General features: G+C 45.9%; 1 long non-coding RNA gene across 3 annotated transcripts in view; it reads right to left on the minus strand.

Annotated features, from left to right (window-relative positions):
• LOC135101118 (uncharacterized) overlaps positions 1-25,686 on the minus strand; it is a 178,367-nt gene that overhangs the window by 101,973 nt on the left and 50,708 nt on the right. The window contains exon 4 of one of the 3 annotated variants that reach the window (XR_010269040.1): positions 4,681-4,744. The exons of the other annotated variants lie outside the window; for them this stretch is intronic. This is a non-coding gene — a long non-coding RNA (uncharacterized LOC135101118). The remainder of the gene's footprint in view (positions 1-4,680; positions 4,745-25,686) is intronic. 3 annotated transcript variants of the gene reach the window in all.

Genomic DNA, 25,686 nt, shown 5'->3' on the forward strand with positions numbered 1-25,686 from the left:
CAAGACTTGCACTCCTCCCATCTAACAGCAAACCCCCACACGGTTCTCTCTCTCTCTCTCTCTCTCTCTCTCTCTCTCTCTCTCTCTCTCTCTCTCTCTCTCTCTCTCTCTCTCTCTCTCTCTCTCTCTCTCTCTCTCTCACACCACTTTCCATCCTAATTCTTTCTCCTTTCCATCTCACTCTTTTCCAACACCACACCCCTCACCCCCACCACACTCTCACCCTCCGCCCCTCTGTCAAGAAGTTCCGGTAAGGTAATCAACCTCTAGACCAGAAATAATACAGCAATTTTCCAGCAAACGCCCAATCCGTTTTTGTAATTATTGAGTTCATGACGTAAAACTGCGGCCGAGTAATCACAGCTTCATCCGCCTCGTCTCCCACCGGGACGCGCGTCACGGTCTTGAATGCAAATGTCTAAATGTACCGCGATCGTCACGTAATGAGCCTCGCAGACGCCACCCAGCATGAATGAAAGGCAAAAAAGGTTAGGTTAGGTGAGGTGACGAGCCTCCCAGACGCCACCCAGTATGAATATAAGTTAAAGGTCTCTTCTCCCTCAGTCTGGCACGCTTTGATTTGTTGAAAAGATGACTTGATTTCCACCAAAGGGACAGTCTTGCCGGCATTCACGACGAACCCCGCCACCGCCTGCATCGACAGCCCCTTGTTATCGGCTGCTGCTGGCAGTGGTGGCCCGTTCTCTCGGCTGTTTTCGATAATTAGTAGATCTTATGAGGCCCCAGGTGCAAGGAGAGAGAGAGAGAGAGAGAGAGAGAGAGAGAGAGAGAGAGAGAGAGAGAGAGAGAGAGAGAGAGAGAGAGAGAGAGAGAGAGAGAGAGAGAGAGAGAGAGAGAGAGAGAGAGAGAGAGAGGGGGAGCAGGTAAGGGCAGAGTGAGATATTTCCCAGTACTTGACGATTTTTCTGGGCGAGTGTGACAACTTAAAGCCTTCCAATCTTGTTTATTTGGCTTGACAGATAAAGTGGAAAAAGGTAGTTTTCTTTAGGAGGGCAAAAGCCTGCCGACTCACCACGAGGAGGGAACCAAAAACAAAAGGTGATCTTGAACTGTCAACAAATGGAGGATAAGACTCGCTGCGATCTTCTTAAAATTCTGTCAGACAAAGTAAACATTTTCTGAGCTGAGCAAACACACTCACCTCCGCTGCTAATTGGTCTATAAATAATGTGTAGCCCAGTGAGACTCCAGTGTTTACGGCTGCCCCTCCTCCCGCCAGCCCAGACTCCAACCTTTTGAAGAAGTGAAGGAATGTTTGGCGGGTAAACATTTCACGGAGCCCATCTATAATTAAGAGCTTCATTTCCCTACCGCTGAGAATTATTTTGTATTAGCTCCGTCCTCACTCCATCTGTCCTCCATCACACACGCATATTGACTCCTGCATTTTTACCTCGCCGCCCACTTAGGATACCTGGCCTCACCCCACGCCCCCGCACCAGCCCACGGCCCCGCCCACACCTCCGCACACCTGACTCTTGTACCAACACACTCGCGCAGTCTCTTCTCTTTGCCTGACGCATGTTTGTCATATTCTTCTGATAACATAACACACACACACACACACACACACACACACACACACACACACACACACACACACACACACACACACACACACACGTGATATGTAACGAGAATACATCATTCCCTTTGCTTCAGTACTAAATCAACACAAAATCAACGCTACCACCGCTGCCTCCAGCACCTCCCCCCGCTCGCCAGCACACCCACACACATTGATAGTTGTTGACGCCTTGCACACTGCACGAGAGAACCCGCCTTGCAAGATAAGGTATTGATAGAAAACGACGAGTAGTGGTGATGCTGCTGATAATAACAATGATAATAATAACAACCCATATTAATAACGATAGTTGTTTACCTTTTCAGCGACAACAGTTATTGCAAAAACTGAATAGACAAGAAGGAACGAGAGGAGAAAGCGCGATGGAGAAGGGATGGAAGTAACGAAAGGTAAGGATGTGAAATGGAAGGAGTGGCCGCAGGAGTAGGCCCGTGGTGTGGTGGCAGCGATGAGGCGGGCAAGACAGGAGTGAGCGGCGTGGCACTGGAGCGTCAATTAGCAGGTATTTATGTGGCGCCAGACTCAGCTAATCTTGTATAATGGTGAGTTATTGTCCTCATCCTTTTAATTTGTCACCCGTAATTTTCCTCGGGCGTGAAAAATCGTAATTGACAGGGAGGAAATTCGACGGGAGAGGAATCAGGCGAGTTTACAATTAATTAACGAGAGTAATTAAAGTTAATGTATATAAGTTGCTTCAGCGCGACGCAGATGACGAGGCTAACGATGCATTCTTCACTGCCTGGCACGATCAGCTGCCTAATAGCTCCCCATTCCCTCCCTTTCCCTCCCCCTCCCCATGAGATGTCAACACACTCACCACCACCACCACCACCACCACCACCACCACCACCACCACGTCAGACCGCATGCCTCACCAGGTCGTCGCGTCCCGGTCACAGGTGAGGTGGAAGGTGCCACGCTCACTCTCTCTCTGCCACAACTCCCACGCCATTACGCCACCATCACCGCCACCATCCCTCTGCGGTGCCATCACTCCAATTATAATGCCGCCACGTAGAGCTCCAACACAGCGCCTCCTCGACGCCCTCCAAACATCAAACGGGCTCCCCTTCCTCTGCGCTGCCTTTGAACCATACATCTGTCTTGAGCACAATAAATTACATCCCATTATATGTGAGTAATGGAGAACGACATGCGGACAATGGCCGTCACAAGCAGACTGCCGCCACAAGCACCCTGAGACGCCCTGCACACACACACACACACACACACACACACACACACACACACACACACACACACACACATCCAGCAGTAATATCACGCCTTCAGAGTTACACCACAAGCCTGCCTCCACTAAGCACATCACGCCTGTCTAAGATTCCACGAGTTGCACAAATTAACAACAAAGCAACGAGGAAACACTTTACCGGGGGTCCTTTACACCTTCCATTTGGACGAGCCGCGGTGGACATGAATGTGACTTAGTTCGCTTAATGTTCCCGCGGCCAACTGCTGTTTATCAAGCGGCACCAAATTGGAGTGTCAAGCGTGCTCGGTACTTTTAACAGGGAGTGTAAAACATCAGCGCCATCACCGTGTACGTCGCCTTCATTGTTGGACATCTCATCGTTCCGTCCATAAATAATCCTCAGCACCGCCATCAAAGTCATTATCCTCATAATCACCGGCACCAGTTGGCTCATTGTAACACCAACACCCTCACATAAATTGTATCTGGTTTAGCTGCAGCAGCATCTCGTGTTGCCAGCGAACTCCGGGTTATTACTGACCCGTCTGCAGACACCAGAGCTGCCAACGACAGCAGAAAGACAACAGCAGAGCGAGGAAAAAAAAATAGTGACAGTAATGATGGTGATTATGATGATGATGTGAATAATAACAACAATAATAATAACAATAATAATAATAATAATAAAAATAATAATAATAATAATAATAATAATAATAATAATAATAATAATAATAATAATAATAACAATAATAACAATAATAATAATAATAATGATAATAATAATAATAATAATAATAATAATAATAATAATAATAATAATGATAATAATAATAATAATAATAATGATAAGAATAGAAAGAATAGGAGGAAGAAGAAGAATATGTAATAGAAGAAGAAAACAATAAAAGAATAACAACAACAACAACAACAACAACAACAATAATAACAATAATAATAATAATAATAATAATAATAATAATAATAATAATAATAATAATAATAGTAATAATAATAATTCTTGACTTTTACTCGAAAAAAATAGCACTTTTTTTCGTACCCTGTTAATTAATTGAAAAATATCACCTGTTTTCTCACCGTTTGACAAGGCTGATGTTTGTCGTGCATTCACATATAAAACACTCAACGAAACTCAAACCAGAGAAAAGTCAGGATTCAGGAGAGCTCCACCACGGGCCATCTACACACAATAAGCCAGGAAATCGAGAAAACCACAAAGCATAATAAGCCTTTATGTTTGGCTTCTGTTGACTATGAGGAGGTCGTTGACTCAGTAGAACAAGAGGCACTTTTTACTTAAGTCGGCGAACAAGGAATTAACGAGCATAGACAAGGACGCCATTAGTCTCTATGCAAACACCACCCCAATGATTAGGTTACATAAGGACACACACACAGAATCAACACTGACAGGGAAACTAGGCAGCGGCATACGATACTGTCCAACATATTCACGTACAGGAAATCTTGATATCAATTTTCTAATGCAATCTACTTGAAATATAAGGAGTAAGGACAAATGTAAAATATTAAAATGAACCAATATTTGCAGGCATGATATTTTCAAATACCAAAATAACCTCGAGAAAAATCTTATATTACGTTCAAATATCTGTTTGAATTAACACACAGTGGTACTTTGCTGTAAGACATAAAACATCATCATTAAGGGTGACAGTAAAATGTTCAGGTCCAACAATGGGAATTATACTATTTAGATTACGTAAGTTGTTAAGACAGTGAGTTTTATGGAAGGTTAAAAAGTTACTAAAGGTATGGATGTTAGTCACAGAGTATCTAATAAACAGAGATTTGTCACAAGACCGTAACACACCTGCTCGAAAGGCCAATTTTTGAGCGATGACCGATGGATAACTAAGGCAGAACCTGGCCTGCATCTGTGGTGGGAAGATGAATGGAAACGTCAGTAATGATTGTAAATTCAAAATGACAAGAAAAGATCAACATGTAGAGGAGATAAAATTATAAATAAAGATATCTCAGATATATTAAATGGTCAGTATAAATAGTGAAGTTGTGCGAGATGTGGCGAAATTAATAAGTAAGGTGATTGGATTGAACCTTAAAAGAATGGAGGGATAATACAATGACCCACAGAAAAAGATGGAGGTGTGTGTGTGTGTGTGTGTGTGTGTGTGTGTGTGTGTGTGTGTGTGTGTGTGTGTGTGTGTGTGTGTGTGTGTGTGTGTGTGTGTGTGTGTGTGTGTGTGTGTGTGTGTGTGTGTAGGCGGGAGTGTGTAAATGCGGGAAAAGATAAATAACGGAAGATTGAAGATCCATTTGGCAGCCATTTATATAATGAAGTGTTTCGACCTTTGCTCACCTGCCTTCATGCAAGCAAGCGCGTGCGTGTACACATCCACACATTCAGCATCCCACCCAAATAAACCAACTAAGCAGGTGATCAACTAACGAGATGACTAACTAAATCACTTGCAACAGGTCACTTCTGAGGGCTGTACGCTTAGCACTGCTGCAGACGCACGGAACACTAAATGTTGATCTTGCAGTTTCCAAGTGCCCACCTTGATGCGGCAGCACATCCTGGGAACTTGGTGGCAAAATTCAGTGTTGTAAAGTGGTGAGTAATTTACTTGGCTTTTCTTGTTAACTTTTCAATTTAAATATTAGCTTTACGTGCTGATTCTATTTACATTAAGATTTAGGAGAATAAGAAAGCGGATTAATTATATATTTGTAAAAGCCGGAGAGACAACAACTGTGCATTGAATATTATAATTTAACCCGCGGATACGAGCCTCTACTCGTGAGAATACGTGAGTGTCTGCCGGGAGGGTATGGGGTTGGTCGGTGGTGTGTAAGCCAGAGTTACTCAGCCATGGGTCAAGATAATTCACGGATGAAAGAGACAAGTAGACACTCACGTGACAACACAACCTCTTGATCAACACCCACCACACTCTGCCGACATCACGCTGCACACACGCACTGCATCGCACTGCGTTAGTGTCCAATAACAAAGACAACTCTGATGCCCTTCCCCAAATGCAACACATACATAGAAAAGAAATATTCATGTCATTTATCTCCCGTGTTAAGCATGGATGAAATATTTCTGGTTGATGAAAATTTTTCATTCAAGAAAAGGAACTCAGAACATAATTTTATGGTGATGTTTTATGATTATAACTTGCATGTAAAGTACTATTGGTTTGCCATGACGGAATCTTTAGAGTGATTGGCAGCTGTCGCCTGATGTCCAAACGGAACACAAGTGATTGATTTCATTACTTTTTAAATTTATTTCATTATCAAACTAAATATTTATTATTTCATCATTATCTTAATTAATTTATTTCCAATCAGAACAACACCACGGTAATAAACATCTCAATTAACGACCCACTGAAGGATATTGCTTTGTCATCTCTAGCTGCCCTGCGTCGGTCCCTCCAAGAAGAATCCTCACTAAATCAACCAAAGAATGCATCCTTCCTTCCTTCCTTCCCTCCGTGACCCGCCACACATCTAGGCTCGTCCCCTGACGCTGTGCTGTGTCCTGTGTCGCTATCTCGTGTATCGCCTCCCTTATTCTATAGATGCTCCTCTTAATCAAACTTTCATAATTATGCGCGTCACTATTCGCCATGAAGTAAATATTCACACAGCAGGGCGGGAGGTGAAACCTGCGCTTTTGTTATGTGATGGAAAACAAAATAATATAAGTCATGTACTCATAGCTACACCACCACCACCACCACCACCACCACCACCACTACCACCACCACCACCACCAACAACAACAACAACAACAACAACAACAATGGTAATAATGTAACCCTAAAAAAAATATACACCAAAATATAGAAGAAAAAAAAAAAAAAAAAAGGAAAAAGGCAGCGAAGTATGAGGAGCTACTTTGTCTGCCAAGGAAACTTTTGGTGAGGGAGGAGGGCGGTTATCGGGCCGAGGGGGTTCCGGCAGGCCGACACTATCACCCCAGCAGCACCAATCACCCCTCACCCCTCCCCTCTCCAGTGCCCGTCCCCGCTGCCTAGAATATTACACTGGTGCCAACACACGGGAGGGAAAAAATTACAAGATACGCATCAGTGAAAAAACGACTTGATGTGCCAGTCTGTCCCAGCGGCGAGAAGAGACAGAAAAGAGGAAGGAAGGAAGGAAAGAGGAGGAGGAGGAGGAGGAGGAGGAGGAGGAGGAGGAGGAGGAGGAGGAAAAGGAAACGTCGTGTATGATGAGAAAGGCGGAGTGATAGCGAGGCGCTGAGTGAGGGATAATAGTGATGGAAAAGAAATTTGAGTTGAAGAAAGATTCGTGGACGGATTTCTGGACGGGTTAGGGCGAGGGAGTGAAGGTATGTATACTCGTATATATATCATGTGTGTGTGTGTGTGTGTGTGTGTGTGTGTGTGTGTGTGTGTGTGTGTGTGTGTGTGTGTGTGTGTGTGTGTGTGTGTGTGTGTGTCTTTCCCAAGCCAGCCAGACACAACGCACTTTTCCCTGATCAGTTTCCCCCGCAACACAACAGTACCAGATCCCTGAGTCAACGCAGCAGTCCGGTGATGCTCTGCGCTTACTGATTCTTCTTCTTCTTTTCTTTATAATATAGTTAGTGCGAATCTCTCTCTCTCTCTCTCTCTCTCTCTCTCTCTCTCTCTCTCTCTCTCTCTCTCTCTCTCTCTCTCTCTCTCTCTCTCTCTCTCCCGGGTAAAGAATATACTGCAGGACCCCCATTGTCTTTGTGTACACGGATGGTTAGACTCGTGATGATTATTGTGTTATGCACTCTCTCATTCTCGTTCTTTTCTTTTACAGGAGGTATGTGCAATATTTTTGTTTTTTTTGTCTTTGTTTTCCCGTTGTTTATAAAGATTACATTGTTTTCTTAATATCGACGCTGGTGACCCGAATAAAACGTCACTGTTCCGGTAAAAACACAAGGGAAAAAATCATAAGGGGAGACAAAAAACGGGCGTTGGATGGAAGACAAAGCATCACTCGAGGAATAGCAAGGACGGGGAACCTTGCAATGGAAACACACAAACTTAGGTCTTCTGAGTTACGAGTACAGTTACTTTCTCTTAACTGGCTGGACGTCCTCGTACCTCCCGGAGTAAAGGCGTTTGGGACGTGGAAAAGTGTCCGCGTCTTCCCTCAGCCTCTCGCCGATGGGGCAACAACACTCCAGCCGCCGGGAACACCTGTCACTATTCCGAAAGTGACTCACGGCTGCGATTCTTTCCGTAGTAAACAGGTTGGCGCTCACAGCCTTGAGGTTTGCTACTCAGGCTGTTGATGCTTACTGCTGACACACGGCCACCTGTTATTGCTTGGTGGTCATGGAGGCAGTTGTTGGTGTTATTTAGTGCTCTCACTTGCACTTCCAGCCTTGTTAGATCCTCAAGTAGCCTTATGTCGCTGTTCATTACACTCACGCCCTTGTGTCTGGTGCTCATTCACGCCGTTGTTATTCCATCCCCACCACTACCTCCACCACCACCACCTGCATCTGTCTCACGCCGTAATGCTGTACAGGTGATTATTTTCCTAGGTGTGGAGAGCAGGTGGAGGTGCGGCAGGTGCAGGACACATTACGGGTAAGGTGCAGCGTTTGTACCCTGTCTCCTCTATGGAGAGCCGTGAATTACCGGATTAAGAGTTGCTGCCAGTACCGGTATTGTGTCTGAATCGTGCTAAAAACATCAAATATGGCCATTCAAGTAGCTGTAAATATATATATATTTTTTGCTCTCTCTCTCTCTCTCTCTCTCTCTCTCTCTCTCTCTCTCTCTCTCTCTCTCTCTCTCTCTCTCTCTCTCTCTCTCTCTCTCCATGAAAGCATAAAAAATGTTTTAAAAACGCTGCAGCACCTCCTCTCTTCCAGGAACTAACCACTTAATCCCCGGGTCACGATCGTTTGATGTAACACATTTGTCGCAGATTATTTCCGCAGTTTTAAAGGATACCACTTACGGTACACACACACACACACACACACACACACAAGGAGAACGTGAAACACAATCTTCCTTTACTTTCTGTTGACGGAAATAATTAAGATAGTAAACTTATTTAAAATAATTACAGAATCGCCAAGAACCCTTTTCAGCAGACTTAATCACGCACTTCCCTCCATTATCACAAAAATAACCGAGGAGGAAAGAACGGAGAGGGACACGAGGTGGATAAGACACCAAGCAGCACACCGTACAATACAAAAAGGTAGAGACTGAAGAACAAAAAAAAATAATAGTTGGCGAAAACTGGGGAAAATGCGAGAAAGATAAGCGAAAGTAATGGACAGGAATCAAAGGATATTTCAACCCGATTACCAAGCGAGGAAGGAAAGACGAAGGGACAGTTAAAGAGAGGAGCAGATCAAAGGACGTGGACGAGTGACGAGTAAATGCACGATGATTACCCTTACGGGGATAACGCACCGAGTTTAATGGTAAAAGAGATGACGGTCGTGAGTACAAATGTGCAAGGGAGAGAATATCAAAGAGTGGAGAGATGGAGCCTAAGAGAGAGAGAGAGAGAGAGAGAGAGAGAGAGAGAGAGAGAGAGAGAGAGAGAGAGAGAGAGAGAGAGAGAGAGAGAGAGAGAGAGAGAGAGAGAGAGAGAGAGAGAGAGAGAGAGAGAGAGAGAGAGAGAGAATATAAGAGAGATATGAGGGGGATGAAGAGAGATTATGAAGGGACAGTTAAGGAAACGAGAGTGGATACCAACAAATGATGTGCTGATGGCGGTGGATGGAGTAAAAAGAGAGAGGTTATGAGAGCTGCGGGGAGAGGAACGCGCGTGTGGTGAGAGGGACGCGTGTGGTGAGTGCAGGGAAAAGCTGAGGGAGCATGGTGACAGTCTGTAAATGAGAGGTGTAGACAGAAACAACTGGGTGTGGCGGGTGTGCGGGCAGGTGTGTGGGTTGGGATACCTTTTGCACAGTGTATACAGGATAGGAAACAACTTGGTAGATGTAGGAAATAAGGGAAGCAGGTATGGAAATGGAGCACGGCTGGTTAGAGTGGAAGCAGGAGGATGTGGATGTGTGGCGGGTGGATGTATGACAGAGAGAGAGAGAGAGAGAGAGAGAGAGAGAGAGAGAGAGAGAGAGAGAGAGAGAGAGAGAGAGAGAGAGAGAGAGAGAGAGAGAGAGAGAGAGAGAGAGAGAGAGAGAGGTGAAACAATGATGCAACATTTTAGCAAGCTGTATGTCCTACGCATTAGGAGAGAAAAATACGAAAAAGAATAGGGATTATGTACCTCGGGACACACACACACACACACACACACACACACACACACGAGGGAGAAAAAAAAAATGCAAAAAAAAAAAAAAGAGAAAATAAAAAGAGAAAGAAACACACTCTTGCCTCTGCCTGGGCGGTAAACATGGACGGTTCCTAGCAAAACCAATTAAAACACGCGGCCGCAGAGCTTGGCGAGGCCTCAAGCGCGAACACATCAGCTCCTCCTTATGGGCAAAACACACGCGATCGGGAAAGTCTGATTGGCAAAGTTTGGACGAGACTTTCTTATGCCTGCTGATGCGCGTGGGCGGGAGGAGAGAAGAGGAGAGGCGAGACAGGAAGGGGAAGGACACGACACACACTACACACACACACACACACACACACACACACACACACACAGAAGGAGGGATGAGAGAGTGAGTTAGAGAAGGGTGTAGGGATGGGTTCAGATGGGTCTCTCTCTCTCTCTCTCTCTCTCTCTCTCTCTCTCTCTCTCTCTCTCTCTCTCTCTCTCTCTCTCTCTCTCTCTCTCTCTCTCTCTCTCCTTGCTGGGAATTGGGCTTGTCAGGTCCACGCAAACAAACACTGGAAAATGAAGACTGATGAGGGTTGTCCTCTTAAGCATTCTTACATTGCTTCCAGGAACTCTGGGGCTCTTTTTTTTTTCTTTTTTTTTCTTGTTTCACCGTTTTCTTTCACCGTTTTTTTTTCCTTTGTTTCTTTGGCGCCTCAACATCACCTTCTTTATATACATTGCTTCACCTCGCAGTGCGGCGCGTTTTTCTTTTTCTCCTCGTGTTGTTCGAGGTTCGCTGTTCTTTCATCATAGAGAATTGCACTCTCACTCCCCCTTAGTTTGCGCCCCAACGCCCCTTTCATACAAATTTTCAACTTTTCAATATTTCTTAACAGCAAAATTACCGAATTTCCGGAGGGCAGGGGGATTTTTTTTTTTTTCATGGAGCCCTTTTTTACAGGGTGGGATGAGGGGCGCCGGAGGGCAGGAGGGAAGTTTCTTGCGCGCGCGTGCTTGTGTGTGTGTGTGTGTGTGTGTGTGTGTGTGTGTGTGTGTGTGTGTGTGTGTGTGTGTGTGTGTGTGTGTGTGGGTGTGTGTGTGTGTGTGTGTTATAGGTCGGCGTGGCAGTGACCCCGGCGGAAAATGAGCGACGTATCTGATGGCGGGCCGAGCGAGGGGTGATGGCGGTGTGGCCAAGGAAGATTGACGCCGTGATATGCCGGGTGACGGTGATGGATGGCGCGCCGCAGCTCCAGGCACGCCTCCGGCAGGACTCTTCCAGGGCCTTGTCGCGGCGCTGGAAGGGGCGAAGGAGGTGCTGAGAGAGAGAGAGAGAGAGAGAGAGAGAGAGAGAGAGAGAGAGAGAGAGAGAGAGAGAGAGAGAGAGAGAGAGAGAGAGAGAGAGAGAGAGAGAGAGAGAGAGAGAGAGAGAGAGAGAGAGAGAGAGAGAGAGAGAGAGAGAGAGAGAGAGAGAGAGAGAGAGAGAGAGAGAGAGAGAGAGAGAGAGAGAGAGAGTAAATACTTGACAACACAGAATTTTGACAATTTAGGGAGGAAAAATTGAGGGAGAAGATACGTCAGCAGGAAGGGGAGGGTGAGAGGGTGAGGGGAAGGAGCAGTGGGAGGACACACAGTGGACAGTAACACAGTTAGTCTTCGTCCCCGCCTGCCCTTCTCATCCCTCATCTCCTCATCACGTGGCCCTCATCGCCCTCACCCTCACAGCCTACTAACACTCCTAGGCCTCATCCCCACCCCTGTACTGCACCCTCCATCCCCCTCCCCCCAACGTAGCGCTACATCTGTCCCCTCTTCCCCAGCTGGTGCCTCCCCTCCCTCCTCCGCGCGACCCACTCGGGGCAGTGATTGAATTCTCGCTAAGTGATGGAGGGTGACGGGTCTGGCTGGGATGGAGGAAAGAAATACACGCGAGTCAATAGAGAAAGGAGGGGACAGAAGTGAAGGAGGGAAGTAAGCGCATGAGGCGAGGGACGTGACGGTGTGATGGATTACGTTGCAGGACACTCAAGCCATCCCATGTACCTACAGTTGCCCAAGCAAATGATGGCAAATGCTACAAAATATTTCAGACAAAAGAAGCAGTGTCAGTCAACTTCCTCCACGTTATCATCTCTGGTTCTTCGTGTCTGTGCGCAGTTCTTAATATAAAACAGCTTCCTGATCCCTACATTAACTTTCACTCGATTTACACAAATGAAATTCACTTTGCGACATCGCCACTTAGGGAAATTGTGCATATTATATATACTGGAAGGGAAAGAACGCAAAAAAGACAGACTTGAAATCACTTTGCTACATTGTTATAATGGACAGACTCACATTTCACATTCAGAAAGCTACACGAAGAGTCTGGTGTTATGAAAGTTAACTCTGTCACACGGACTAAGACGTGTACTTTTTTCTTTTTCACGGAAGAAACAAAATCTCATATTTCTGCAGTGATTAATGCCGCGACGAAAGTTCTGGGAGCCACAGTTTGCTCAACATGTGCCAAGTCGTGATGTCTCATTATGTGCAACAACCACACACACACTGAGGACGGATAATACGCAGCCGTACCCATAACATCCCTAATAAGGCAACCAGGATATATTAATTTGCTAATTATTCCAGCACACTGATTAATATCCCTCCATCTGTGTCAAGTTTGAGATCAATTTCCTGTTGCGGGTCTTGAGTGCCGCCGACTCCGGTCCTCGGGGAGGCAACAGCGCCACCAGCCCCGCCAGTTCGCCTCACTCCAGCCTGGACTGCGCGTGAGTTTTCACTAAGTATTCTGGAGGCTCCTCTGTGCCACAGTTTTTGTCAGCACTTTGGTAAACTATTTTGAATGATGCTTTTAGGGAAGTTTTCGTGCTTTGTTTAGACTTGCCGCGCGTGACCCCCGGGGGAAGGGCGGCCTCACGCCTCTGCTGTGCCGAGAACCGAGCTAATGACCTCTCCTGCTGAATAATTTACCTGCTGCTGCTAAATGAGCTACGTGGAGTTTGCGAGCCAATCTGTACTGACCAGAAGAAATTCACGAATAAAGAAATGCATTTTACGTCCATAATGTTGTCACGGACCACTTGCAGCAACACGGCGACAAGGAACAACATTACTCACCAGAGAGAGCATTAGGAAACAAGCGCTGTGCGGGGGGCGTGACACTGCTCCAAGAGAGGATTGGGGGCGGCGAGCGCTACCAAAGCAAACGATGCAGTCTGGGTTGTGAGGTCGCCGTTGAGGCAAGGCAGGAGCCGACACCTGTCATTTAGCCACAGCTGGGTGATGTGCGCTGCTCGAATATCATTAAGTCTTACCCCGCGGCTACTCGTTCCCCAAGAGACCTGCAAAGCCCCTTTCTCTCCAGGCCAGGCCCTCCATAGTCGAGGAGTGCCACTACACCCCTATATTCTAGTTAATGACGTCCCAGTTGCTCTCCTCTCCCCAATGCGAGGCGAAGCAGAGACATTATACCTTCTCTCTGCTGCCCCCTCCTTCCCCCAGCCTGGCGGGCGGCCCCGTGTAGGGATGCTCCCTAGCTGCTGCGTGCACCTCGGAAAGTATTCAGAACGTGCCTGCAATTCGTCAGTGACGTGACGCGAGATGCAGCAGCGGTTCCTTCTCTGGATGTAGAGGCAGTTTTGGTGTTTTTCAGACGCACGCCACTGACCCAGACAGGTGGGTGACGCGCCGTGCACTCGTGGCAGACACACTTCACAATTTTATTAAAGGTCCTACAAAGCACCAGAAACACTCCTCTGATAATCTCGTCCGGGGCCATTAACGTTGGGCCTTGTGTAGAAAGACCTCCTGTCCACCAAAGAATTTAAGGATCTTGATGAGGTTGCCAAATGCATCAGTTCTTCTCCAGGGAGTCAAGGCACCCAGGGTTGTTTTGGCAAGTATTTATGACATTGGTGGTATTTTCATTCTCAGCCTTTCAACACAATAAGCTTGATGAGTAAACAAGAGCCACTTGACATATCAATAGAGAATTAGAGAAACTTCCCTCCACTATAGTCGGTCTCCTGCCTGGCCTCAGCGTAGCGAGGCAGACACAGCGGCCTACAGGGACAATTAGAGGCGTTATCTCCACCCTCCAGCCCCACCTCTGATCCCCGACATTCAGGAGCAGGGAGGTGGAGGTGGCAGTGGTGGTGGTGGCCTTTGCACGCTCCATCCCACTGCTTGGTCCGGCTCGGCCACACAGGTGCTGGCGCGTTATGAGGCTGTGTCCCTCGTGGCCGCCTCAGCGTTATGAGACACACGCCAACCTTCATGGCCATTAACGGGGCAGTTATCAACTCTCATATATTCATCAGGTAGCTTAGCGCCAATCCTCATCATTATTCACGGCACGCTTAAGCTTCGGCTAACAAAGACCGAACATCAAGACAATGAAGCCAGACTTGTTGATCCGGCGGTGATTAAGTTGGCAATATAATCTGGCGGCCTCATCGTCCTGAGCTCCACCGGGGACATGAAACCCATACTTCTCCGCCCTGAATAAGGGGAGCCCACTCACTAGTCACCCCACCCTACCTCGTCCCTACCACAGCCTCCTGCCCTCCACTCTCACCCTTCTCTCCCTCTCAGTTTATCTCCCTCTCCCCGTCGCCTAACAACCCCCAAATCGAGTATTTATCCCATCTTTCCTTCCCCTTCGGTTCCCTTCTCGCTCCCCCTTCGACTCCAGCTCGTCATATGAAGAGTAATCTCGCCAGTTTTCGCGTCGCCACCCTCACGCTCAATGGCAGGTCACCACGTCATTATACAGACGCAGAGAACAGAAACACCGCGGTAAAGAACTTAATAGGATTTCCAGCTGGACACACTTAGGGGTCTCGAGTATGCTGTTGATGACGAAATGACGGGATTAAGAAGAGGGAAGACAAGGAGGTGAAGGAGGAGGAGGACGAAGGGAGAGAAAGAGAAAGAGGAAGAGGAATGTTGAGTTGAAAAGGGTGAATGAGAGAGGTATAGAGGAACTTGGAAGTGAGAGACGGGGAGAGAGAGAGAGAGAGAGAGAGAGAGAGAGAGAGAGAGAGAGAGAGAGAGAGAGAGAGAGAGAGAGAGAGAGAGAGAGAGAGAGAGAGAGAGAGAGAGAGAGAGAGAGAGAGAGAGAGAGAGAGAATATGCATGTGAGGGGAAGGTGGGGGCGTACACGAGAGAAAGAAAAACAAGATAAAAATAGCGGGAATGATGCAGATCAAAGATAATGAGAAACGAGAAGAGGCAAATAAAGAGGGATTAGACAGAAAGGGGGAGAGAAAACAAGTATAAACTACGATGTGTACCAACTGGAAAGGGGATTATTCTGATGTATCACACACATATACACACACACACACACACACACACACACACACACACACACACACACACACACACACACACACACACACACACACACACACACACACACACACACACACACAGGGACTAAATACAATGATAACTGCAAACGTAAATAGTGGCATGGACGCAGCGCTGTGTTAATTAATTATAAAGTAATTACACGTGGAGGCTCGAGGGTGTTATGGATTAGGCAGCGCTGAAAGTGTGATGGTGATTGTGCACAGAAGAGGCTAACTATCTCATGGTGGTGATGAGTGTTCACCTGGCTGGGCTGTGCGGAGTGTGGGTGCTGTGGTGTGGTGGGAAGAGAAGCAGGTGGTGGTGGTGGTGGTGGTGATAGTGGTGGTGCTGGTGGAGGAGGAGGAGGAGGAGGAGGAGGAGGAGGAGGAGGAGGAGGAGGAGGAGGAGGAGGAGGAGGAGGAGGAGGAGGAGGAGGAGGAGGAGGAGGAGAAGGAGGAGGAGGAGGAGGAACAAGAAGAAGAAGAAGAAGAAGAACAACAAGAACAACAACAACAACAACAACAACAACAACAACAACAACAACAACAACAACAACAACAAGATGAAAACACCACCACCACCACCGCTACCACCACCATCACTAACAACAACAACAAAAATAGCCACAACACCAACAACAAGAAAACAACACGGCGGAACAGAGAGACTTCCAATGTCCCAAGTGAAAGCGAAGAGAAAGAATGAGAAAAATCCAACTGGAGTGACCTGGTCGTGGTAGTGATGGTGGTGGTGGTGGTGGTGGCGGCGGAAGGACAGTTGGAGGAGAGCCATGAAGTGCTGAGGGTAATGAAGACGTGGTAAATGCGTTATAAAGTGCGGAAGACAGCGGTGTGTGTGCGAGCGTGGTGTTGCTGCGTGATCGGCGAGGACTGTGATAAGAGCCCCGTGACGCAGGTGAGGAGGGCCGGAGGGGCAGACGGAAAAGGGTAGGTAATAAGGGGAAAAAGAGGCGGCACTAGGAGGGTTACAGTGATAAGAGGTGGGGAAATGACGTGTACTCGTATAGAGGCGACGATTAGGGTGAGGGACAGGAAGAGGGGAGTAATGGGCTAGTGACGGGATGTAGGGAGCTGGGTGGAGGCAAGGGCGTGGCGTCGTATGGGTTTATCACCTAATGGGTCGGCTCTCACGCTACACAGGTTAGGGTCCCTCGCAATGACATCTTGAGCCCAGCCCGTGTCGCGTGACGGTCTGCCTGAATCAGTGGCGCGGCAGGTTTCGGTGACGTGTCTATTAGTGAGTAATATCACGGCTCCTTGTGATTACCCTGATAATTTTTGTTTGAGTCATCCCAGCCTTTGTGTTTAATGCGACTCTAATTTCGCCTCAGCCAGACTGCATATTGGTATGGTGAGCGGCCCCCCCTCTCCCCCCCACCCCACCCCATCTCCTCTCATATACCTTGTTCGTGTTATGCGGTAAATTGTCTGTTGGCATATTTCTCCGGCGCGTGTGGGTTAGTTAGTGAGTGCGCGCCTGCGGTATTAATAAGTAAAAATGCAGGTAATCTAATCTTGAAATATCTAGTCATCACTCGTGTCTTGTGTTTATCCTCACCACTAATGTAATTCTCATCCTCTGTCCATTCTTGGTATTCTCGTCTTCCCTCTCTCAGTACCACTACCTGCTCTTATTACCACCTCTCCTCCACCTATTACTACCACTGCTTCTACTTCCTCGTTCTCCTCTTTCCTTTACCACATTCTTGACGGGGCTAACCCACGCAATACATGGGTGTTTGGTTCTTTTCCGCCGCCTCGCTCTACCGCCTCCACCTCTCCTTTATGAGTACTGGTTACTGCCCACAGGGAGGACAGACCCTCCGACACTAACCATCCCCTTTCTGCAATGTTCAGATGCTCCTTACCTAGCCCGGCACACGCCACACACACGCCTGGTACGCTACGCAGCTTTACTATGTAGCATCTTTTGGGGACTCAAGTTCAATCTGCAGTGTAGGAGTGTCTGTTCTCTCTCTCTCTCTCTCTCTCTCTCTCTCTCTCTCTCTCTCTCTCTCTCTCTCTCTCTCTCTCTCGTCGCCGCGTCACGCCCCGTCACTTCACTCTCCTCCTGCTGCTCTCCCGGAGTGTGTAGTGGTCCTTCTCGCCCACAACACCTGTTCATTAGCCGTGCCAGGTGTTCCCTAGCCTGAGCACACCATAGTAGTGCTTGTCCTTGCTTCTCGGAGTTCCATTGTTCTGCGCTTCATTATAACCTCATAAAGCTTGCGCCTTGATAACGGGGGTAAACTTCTAAGGAAAGGAGTCTTTATGTTTAAGCCAATTGATAGTAAATCAACTGCGTTTTGTGTTCGTAACGAAGAGAAAGTAAAGCTTCATAGTTTTATATCACCAATTTAGATTTTTTTTTTTTTGTACTAAATATTACCTTTTGACCGTACAGAGAAAAAAAATCATGTATGACGCAGCCAGACTCATCTCTGTCACTTCGCTAGAAATACGCACAAGAAAATATGATGATCAAATTATAAGCCTGCATCGAATCCCTTATTACCTCCGCCAATGAAGTTAGGGTTTTAATCATCTTTGTGTGTCTATTTGTTTGTGCTTGTCTGTTTGCAGGATACCTCAAAAATTCAAAATTCATTGGAAAATTCGAGTCCTGGTCCAAGAAATACGTACTTAATTCGATTTAAAAACTGAGCCGCTAAAGTATACGGATCCAGAAGTTATATTTTCATGTTCTCCAAGAGTTCTTCTCGGCATGAGTCTACGGAAACGGTTTAACGTATTTCATAATACACATATGGCGTCTCCTTCATAGCTATGCAAGTAGTTCAAGGGAGTTAATGTTCTTACTACCTTATTATGTAAGAAAAATCAATATTTTCTTACTCAGAGAAATATGAATTTGGGAATCGACAGAACACATTATGCTGAACAACAACTGCCAGATCTGCAAAATATTTACTCGGGGAAGAAATTTATTGTTAAACAAATTTAAATATGTGTACTTTGTTTCGCACATCCGTAGTTCATGCTGGACGCTTCTGACAACTCCTGTGCTGTTCGTAACCGGATGTCATCTTACAAAATTGATATGGCGAAAATATTTTTTATTTATGTTTGTTCTTAAGTTCTTAAGTTAGGTTTTTCGACAACACTTTCAAGAGAAGTGGCAAATAGTTTTGCTGATGTATCTTCCTACATAACCTCCTACTACACACTGGTTCTTTTTGCCTCTTTATGTAAGATCATTAATGTGTCATGGAGTTTGCATGGAAACTCTGCAGGACACGTGTGATTTGCTAGTTTACTCTTTGTTTACTTGTTCGATTCAAACCTCACCTTTTTTCTGCTGAATTATATATATATATATATATATATATATATATATATATATATATATATATATATATATATATATATATATATATATATATATATATATATATATATATATATATATATATATATATATATATATATATATACAAAGGGTGTAGTGTCAGTGGCCCTAATAGCCATCAACCTGCGGGTGAAGCAACGCAACGTGACACAATTCAATAAGTCACAAGGGTGAGGCTTTTTTTCCCTCTCTGGTTTACAATATCCATAACGTGACGACGAGGGCGATAAAGTTTTTGATTCACGTTCGCGAGCGCTACAACTACCACCTGAGCAGCACCAATATTGATCTGCGGGCCGCCAGCCTCCTCAGTATTGATCTCGGGCGCCGCGGAACGAGAGGCAGAGTAGCAGGTGGAGCCGCACAGTACCGGCCGGCGCGGGGGACGGCCCGATAAACAAAGGCCTTTCTAGGCACGAGTGTAGGGCTGCCGCACAGACCACCTGAGCGGCCTAAAGATACGATAACACGGGGAGGGTGAAACGAAAACACTTTCTGAAATAAAGAAATAATGTTGAGGTGCAGGAGTTAGACCAGTGCACGGCCCAGTGTGTCTCACTGATGAGTAGATGTGTATGGCAATAACAATATTTCACACGGGAATTGCGTCCACAAGGCAGCAGAGAATGAGATGAATGAGGTAAGGTAGTGCCTGACGGAGAGGCTGTCGCGCACTAACAGGGTGCCCCGGGGAGGTGCCGGGGGAGCTCTGAGTGGAGGCGCCGCGCGGGTGATCAACGCTCCTAAGTCTCGTTTAATTGCATAATAAATTGTGTCCCAGAGAGGCAATTAGTAGAATTTCTCCGGTGATTCACTGATGAGATGCACCGCCCAACGTGAGAATTATCGTCGCTTCAAGTAATATCTTGCCACAATTAACGGCTGTGATAAAAATGTCTACAAACAAAACTTTTGCGCCTCTTATCCAACTGTTACGCAATAAAACAAGCGTCATAACACAAAAGAATCAAAGAGCGGCTGAGGCTCTCAATGCGCGGCACAAGCACCAGGAATACCAGCGGGGCGCACAACTACCAGTGCTCTGCCTTTCCTCATCACGGAGAGCTACAAACTGCCTGAAGGAATGCAAGTCAGACACAAAAACAACCAAACTTTCAGCCACACTCTAAAACATTCATAGAAGAGAAGCCCATAAAAAATTCTTCATACGAAAAAATAAGTAATTAGTTTATGCAATAATTAACCGCACACAAAACTTGTAGAGTCAATATAGGGAGAAAAGAAAAAAAAAAAAAACTTTGAGCGGTGTGCTTCTGCCCTGGGTGTGATCTGGGGTGCGGGGACAGGACGTGGGGGCGAGGCATGGGTTCAAGGTTGTGTTCCATGAAGTCTGTGCTGCGTACAAAGAGGAACACTGTGTAGCGTATATAGGGGAAGATTATCGTACAAGGATAAGGACTCTATTCTGTCCACAGAGTAAAGATGTGTTACGTACACAGGAAGGTTGTGCTGCGCATGCAGAGGAAGCTGATGTTCCATGGAAAGGAACAGGCAGTGGACAACTGTCGCTACGGTTAAGATATTCCCAGGGAGAAACACAAAAGGGGTTGCTGCAAGTCTGCTGCTGAAACTTCCCATGTCATGTTTCCTTTCGTGTCTAACACTAGAGAGCAGTTGCAGCCTGCCTTCTAAAGACAATCCATTTCATAATTAACACTACACTAAGTATATCACACTACAACTCGACGATTTTAATATCATATATATATATATATACGAGATATATATATATATATATATATATATATATATATATATATATATATATATATATATATATATATATATATATATATATATATAAGCAAATAAATAAATAAAACATCATTCCGGATACCCATCAGGGGAGGGGCCAGAATTTTTCAGGCCAGGATGTCCACTCGATAACGCCGTAAGATATCCTGATGCCTCCTTTAACTTACTCTACATTAACTTCTGCAGCATTCGTGATCTTCGATCTAATTTCCAATCTATGGAACAATACCTCACTTCCCCCAAGCCTCACCTTCTATTCCTTACTAAACCAAGGTATGGGGCTGCCGAAAGCAGGACATTTTCTGTTCTCTCTGACTATCTCTATCGTCAGTTTCTAATTAAAGCTAGTTGTTTATACAGCAACGAGAGTTTACTCTCGCGCCCACGTACTTAACCTTCAGAATGTTCCATCTAACTAACATTCCTTGACACTGTCCTACTAGATTTTTTTTTCTTTGTTGTGTATTTCTCACCTTCCAGCTATGTCAAATTCTAAGACACTGACTTTCAAAGTGGAAGTGGAGCACATACTAATTTATTTTACTCATACAAAAATCGACATACTGTGAGATTTAAGTGTTCACCAGCAGCAATGGTCATCATCTTTCACTGATCAGTCTGGTGAACAAGTCTTTAACTTTGTTCTTTTATATAAACTACATTAATTAGTGCAGCACCCTCCCTGCATTCCTAACCCTCCTGAAGATGCGCCCAACATTCTCGCCCTTTTCTAAACCTCTAATCCTTCGAATAATTCTGTCAAACTATGCACTCCGTTGCGTTCCTCCGATCATGATATTATTTCCTTGACTCGTTCTATCGATCCAGTACCTCTTCTGGACCCGCCGAAACTTCTGGCATTACGCCTCTGCCACGTGGGAGACCTGAAGAGGAACTATTTTTTATTTCCTTGGAATGAAAAATTCCTTCCTTGTCAGAGATTCATCTCTGTGTGTAGAGTGCATAACGGAGATGGCTGTCTCTGGTATGGGGGCATGCATTACACACACTTTCTCCAACCCAACGCTCGTAAACCTTGGTTCAACTTATCACGGTTTCTTGCAGTCTAGGTTAAGGTGACTCAAAATGTAGCTTAGCCTTCCATCTTTTGAAACTCATGCGTTTTAGATTTCTATCCAATATCATGCCCACATCTTTCCTTCAACTTATCAAAAAAAATTTCTTTTACAATAAATGGCAAAATCTTACCAGATCTTTTCGTAATAATCTTCAACATTTTTTCTCTCCATCTTCCACTCTTCCACTTTATTCAGAAGGCACCACCGTCATTTTCTCTATCTCTAAAGTTTAATATTTCTCTTAGATTTTCGCAGATAAGTCAACAATGGGTGATTCTGGACTTGTTCCTTTCTTAACTTTCCCTCTGACTATATAATGTCTGTTATTGAAATGTTTCACTATGATCTTTTCTGTGCCCCCTCTTTCTTTGACCATCGGAAGACTTATGGCCTGATGGAATCTTTCATATCGTTTTAAAAACAAGAACAAAAAAATAAAAAAAATAAAGGAAGGTGCAAGAAGCCGTCCGACTTGTATGAAATATACCTACTTTCCTCAATCATTCTCATCCATGAACTTGTCTTTTAAAGCTTTTTAATGACTCAACACTAACAACCAGATTATCGCGTCTATTCCATTCATCTACAACTATGAAAACCAGTTCCTTTTCATCTCTTTTTTAAATCTAACTTTATCAAGCTTGAAACCATTTTTTTTTTTTTGTCTAATCCTGATTACAGAGCATGAGAATTCTGTTCATGTCAACCTTGTTATATTCCCTATACCACTTAAAGACCTCTACCCGTAATTGTGTTTCTGTGCTTGCTCCTTGTCTCATCAAACTTTTCTGACTGTCTACCAACCCATCATTCCTTTTTGCTGGATCTTTGCCTCTTGACAGCTCCATTCCGTCAAACTACTGACTTGTAGCTTTATGTTCTTATCTTTCCAAAGCTTATGAGCCCATTCTAAACAAAAAGATTGTTGAGTATCTCGCTCGCAACCTTGATGATCATCAAGGTTGTGGCGCGTACACACAGAAAGATTGTGTTCTGTACGCAGGAAGGTTATGTTCCATACACACAGTAAGGTTGTGTTCCATATACAGCAGAAAGCCTTTGTTCTGCATTTAGGAAGGTTGTATTCCTAACATAAAGGAGCAACGTGTTTCCTACACAGAGGATTGTGTTCCGTACCCAGAGGAAAGCTCTGTGCCAAGGAAAGACTGCTCGGGACACAGCGCCGCCTGTCGGAGCCTTTGGACAGCATTCTCTCTCTCTTCACTTTTACCCTCGCTTCTTTGCTGTCCTGAATTTGGTTTTCAAGTGTGACTGCCTCGGATGGACGGCGAATTTTCTCTCCTCTGTTAAATTTATTAAAGTTCCTTTGTGTGGCGTTCCCACCATGGGAGATAGTGAAGGGAGAGAGCTAAATCTAAGAAATGTAATGAAATACACGGCCATATATTTAATACGTTGAGGTGGAGAGAAGAATATATTACCCGAAGTAAGAACAAAGGGAGTAAATATGTCAGTAGGGAGAGGGCGAGAACCACATCAGTACAGGGGACCCCGCTGGCTCCTCCTAAGGATTGGCGAGCACACACACACACACACACACACACACACACACACACACACACACACACACACACACACACACACACACACACACACACACACACACAAGCAGCCCCCCACCCTCTCTCTCTCTCTCTCTCTCTCTCTCTCTCTCTCTCTCTCTCTCTCTCTCTCTCTCTCTCTCTCTGCACCACATCGCATGGTGGCATGCCGAGGCGTGGAGTGGCTATGTGGTGCAGTGGGGGGAGGTGGAAGGAAGGGGAGGAGGGCCAGGCGTGGGGCCTAAGTCGCCTGATCTGGTAAACAAACCTTCGGAAACTCTTCACAGTCTGCGCCGAGTCACGCGGAATACGAAATAAAGCTTTTTCCTCAGGCACTACATTTTTACAGGCGATGACGGGAAGCGTTTTGAGGTCAGTCAGGCTTGTTCATGTTCTTCACGATGTCTTTATCGCCGAGAGTTCCAGAGCTACATATACAACTGAAGTAAGAATGGAGTAGAAGAAATTCAACTTCAAAGGTGAACCCCCGAGGAGCAGCAGTGTAGGCCTCCAGACATCACCTACGGGAGTGCCGCGCTGCTGTCCTGAAGGTTCCTCATCGCCACTCATTCCGTTGGGTGGAGTGAGCGGCAGGGAGCGTGACTGTGTAATCGGTGGATCTCATTCCTGATTCCCTGGGCGTCGGGGAGGCGGGCGGCCGTCGTCAACTTTTCTCCCGACCAATGGTGCCCGAATTTTTGGAGGTGAATAATGCATGTCAGCCTCAGAGCGTGGAGAATCTGTTAATACTTCAGGTAAACTGTTTTCTCAGTATAAACGAGAACTCTTTCCTTTCCGGCCGACACTCATGGCCCGGAGCAGCAAAAGGGCCGGGTGGTGCTGACACGTCCGCTGCTTTCACGGGTTGTTGTGAGGGACGGAAATACCTCCCTCCTCTCTCCGTCAGGCATCTCAAGTCCCTGGCTTCAGTCCGTCTGCCTGCCTCCCTACCTGTCTATCTGTCTGTCTGTCTGTCTGCCTACTTGCCTACCTGTCTCTCTGCCTGTCTGCCTGCCTGTCTTGCAATATCTCTCTCTCTCTCTCTCTCTCTCTCTATCTCTCTCTCTCTCTCTCTCTCTCTCTCTCTCACACACACACACACACACACACACACACACACACACACGATAATTACTCCCAGTGAGGTCTAAAGCACTGTTCAGGGGGTGCTGTGAACTTATCATTAAACCCAGCTGTGACCTCACTGAACGTTTCCCTTTGTGTCTCACAACACAAGGGGGCAGTCACAGCCTGCCCTCTAAAGACAACTAACTCTCTTCCTCCACACAAAACTACAAGCACCTAATAACACACACCCTTCACTCAAAAATTTCAAAATTATTATGGCGGCTCCTACACCAGCCTCGGAGTCCCCATCTGGAGAGGGGACCATAAATGTCCCCAGGTCGGACTGCCTTTCTGTCGACGACCCTAAGTGTCTTGAAACCCCCCTCAACTTTTTCTTCATTAACTTCTGCAACATTCGCGGTCTAAGATCTAATTTTCAATCTGTAGAACACCACCTCTCCTCTTCTTTCCTCACTGAAACTCAGGTGTCTGAGGCAACTGACAGTAGCCCCTTTTCTGTTCCCTCCTACTTTCTCTATCCTCATTTTCCATCCAAAGCTGGATGCTGCGTTTATGTGCACAATGACTTAACCTGCTCTCGTGCCCACGCTCTTGAATCTTCCGAGTTTTCTACCATCTGGCTATGACTACAGAGTCACTCTCAAACTAAATTTATCTGTGCTGTATAACTCTCACCTAACTCGTCTGACTATAAGAAATTCTTTGACTACTTAACTTCCAAAGTGGAGCACATTCTGTCCCTCTTCCCTTTTGCAGAGATCTCCATTCTTGGAGACTTCAATGTTAACCACCAGCTTCGGCTTTCCTCTCCCTTCACTGACCATCCTGGTGAACTAGCCTTCAACTTTGCTATCCTTCACGACCTAGAGCAACAGCCTACTCGTATTCCTGACCTGATACGCCCAACATTCTTGACCTTTTCCTGACCTCTAATCCTTCTGCTTATGCTGTCACCCTTTCTTCTCCGTTGGGCTCCTCCGATCACATATCTGTATCTTGTCCTATCGCTCCAATCCCTCCTCAGGATCTCCCTAAGCGGAGGTGCCTCTGGCGTTTTGCCTCTGCTAGTTGGGGGGACCTGAGGAGGTATTTTGCTGATTTTCCTTGGAATGACTACTGCTTCCGTGTCAGAGACCCGTCTTTGTGTGCTGAGCGCATAACAGAGGTGATAATGTCTGGCATGGAAGCGTACATTCCTCACTCTTTTTCTCGTCCTAAACCTTCTAAACCTTAGTCTAACACAGCTTGTTCTCGTGTTATATATGATAGAGAGGTGGCCCACAAAGTGTACTTAAGCCTTCCATCACC

The sequence above is a fragment of the Scylla paramamosain genome, chromosome 6 (assembly GCF_035594125.1).
Source record: "Scylla paramamosain isolate STU-SP2022 chromosome 6, ASM3559412v1, whole genome shotgun sequence".
Taxonomy (NCBI): domain Eukaryota; kingdom Metazoa; phylum Arthropoda; class Malacostraca; order Decapoda; family Portunidae; genus Scylla; species Scylla paramamosain.